The sequence below is a fragment of the Sinocyclocheilus anshuiensis genome, unplaced genomic scaffold, assembly GCF_001515605.1.
Source record: "Sinocyclocheilus anshuiensis isolate Anshui unplaced genomic scaffold, SAMN03320099.WGS_v1.1 scaffold1128, whole genome shotgun sequence".
In the NCBI taxonomy this organism is placed as follows: domain Eukaryota; kingdom Metazoa; phylum Chordata; class Actinopteri; order Cypriniformes; family Cyprinidae; genus Sinocyclocheilus; species Sinocyclocheilus anshuiensis.
In genome coordinates, this window is record NW_015551066.1 from 1 (window position 1) to 2656 (window position 2656).

The window sequence follows — 2656 nt, forward strand, 5'->3', positions numbered from 1 at the left end:
CTCACACAGACTCACACGCACACACACACACACACACACACACACTTTTAAAGTGTTCAGATTTGGTCTAAATATTAGTAAATGTGGAATAACTGAGTCTGACAAACACACATACTGTAGAACAGGTACAATATGGCTCACATTTAAAAAAAATATTTTTTCTAATATTTTTACAGAAAAAATATGTGGTAACAGGGAACAGTTAAAAATAAACCTGTAATAAACTAAATACATAAATATTTGTTTTCTTAACAGATCATCAAAGTTATGACAGTGTCAGGCAGGTTTTAAAAATGAAATAATATAATGAAAGCAGAGCTGGGTAGTGACTGAATTACATGATCAGATTCCAAAAATGAAGTACTTGTAATTAGATTAAATTACATTTTAAAATACTAGTAATAAGGCTACAGTTAGGGTTAGGCTACAGTTTATAATATAATATAAAACACTGAACAACTAGTTTATATTGATGGAAAGTGTTTTCAAATTCAAACAAAACATTTTCATATTTGGCTGAAATAGAGCAAATAATTTAATTTGTTCCACAAAGCTGTGATGATGATGATGATGATGATGATGATGATGATGGTTTGTTTCAGCCTCTGCAGAAAAAGAGTGACGACACGTACCGAGAGATCGAGACGAAGCCAGGCGTAAGTGTGACTGATTCACTTTTACTGTCTCGTACTGATTCATCTGAACGATTCATATGAAAAGACTCACTCTGCTTGTGATTTTCCAGCAGCGGCGCCGAACTGATCAGGTTTATCAGGTCAGACATGCTTCACATCACAGCTAGACATCAGATCCTGAACATCAGAGTGGGTTTGACGTGTTGAATGTGTTCTTGTGTTTCAGGGTTTGAGCTCCGTGACTAAAGACACGTATGATTCTCTGCACATGCAGCAGATTCACCCGCCGCCGCGCTAAACGCTGATCCTCCACCGTCAGCATCTCAGTCCACATTCATTATTCATTCCTGCTCTTGCTTCTTAAGCCTTCCAGGTGTTTCTTTCCTACAGACTCCGGAGATTATTCAGTGTTTCTCCACTTTGTGAATTATAGACTTTCATAATGAGCTCACATCACACATGTACAGTAGAGTCAGAAGAAAAATCGATATTAAACCAAACCTGATTGCAGAACGAACGCTTAACTCTCTGGTATTGTTCATTCGGGAGTCACACTTGTTGTTCACCGGTCAAAACAGACCGGAGGTCATAATCGTGTGCAAATTTTATTTTTTGTGAAGATTTCATTTCAATAATGATTTTCTTTAATATTTAGCATTTTGAGCGTATTTCATGGTACTAATTAATATTCTTATCTAAATATTGGACTATTTTCTGTATAAAATGTTAAAAATATATATATATAATTTTTCAATTAATGCAGTATTTGTTAAAAATAGATCAAAAGTATTTAAAATCCATTGAATCCAGGCAGATTTGTTCCACCTTGTGGAAGAAATAAAGAAAATCACCTGTAATACCATGGTGTGGCCATTAGATGGCTGTATAGCCATATATACAGTATATATTCAGTGCTGTGCATTCCTTAGTTACCGAGCAGTGTTTTCAGGCATAACCGCTTAAGTTTTTGTCACCTCCTTCATTGCTGTGCATTGTGGCTGATTTGTAGATTGCACACACAAAAACATCTCTGTATTTTTGCCTGTTTTCCATTCATTTCCAATGGTGGTCATTTTTGACCGCGAACAACACAACTGTGACTTTTTTCACAACCATTTAGCTTTTTCGAATCAAGTCCAAAGATGTTTTTGGGGGGGTTTTTAAGATTTCCAAACATTTGTTTTTTCAGCCTAAAATGACCAAACAACACCAGAAGGTTAAACATCATGAGATTCAATAATTCACTCAATGCAGTCAGGCGTCTGTCATTCGGTAACATTTTACAATAAGTAACTAACGATAAAAAATAATTCTAAAATATTGAAACTAATCTCAGCATTTACTAATTCATTTTACGATCAAGTTGTATGTAACATTACTGCAGTGTAGACCAACATGAACATTTTTATTAATTAAAGGATAATAAATGCTGTAAAAATAATGTTAATGCATTAACTAACTATTCTGTATGATGTTTTAAACCTCTTGTGATTTTGTGGTGAAATATGAGCCGCAGGTTTATCGAGATTCATGATGATTGATGTTTAATCTCTCTCTCTCTCACACTGTATTATGAGTCTTTTTTTTAATTGTTTTATATTAGTAGTGTAATATTGCATTACTCTTTTTAAACTGAGAATTTCATTGTATTTCATTTGGTTATTGTTACTTTTGTCTGTTTCGTGTAACTTTGTATCAGCTTGTTAAAATGATTTTTCTAGAATTGTTTCAGTAAATAATCAAACCTGATTATGAAACCCGATTCGACTGTTGATCAAAATAACATGGAGATCATACAGACGCACAGTCTGAGAAAAACCATTTAATGAAATCTACAACTACGGCAACAGCAACATGACAAACTCATTATTTGAGAAAAACACAAACACACAAATCCAGAGCAGTTCATTTCTACAGCAAACAGCCACAACTGAACCGAGAGTCGATTCATCAACAAAAACCTGCAGAGAAACAACAGAGAGAACTGTGTGTGTGTGTGTGTGTGTGTGTGTGAGAGAGAA

At 34.5% G+C, this 2656-nt stretch overlaps 1 long non-coding RNA gene across 1 annotated transcript; it reads left to right on the plus strand.

Annotated features, from left to right (window-relative positions):
- Positions 1-466: 466 nt before the first annotated feature.
- Positions 467-1294, plus strand: LOC107662126 (uncharacterized). The gene is made up of 3 exons (XR_001631184.1): positions 467-656; positions 746-775; positions 862-1294. It is a non-coding gene; the product is annotated as an uncharacterized LOC107662126 (long non-coding RNA).
- The last annotated feature ends 1362 nt before the right edge of the window (positions 1295-2656 follow it).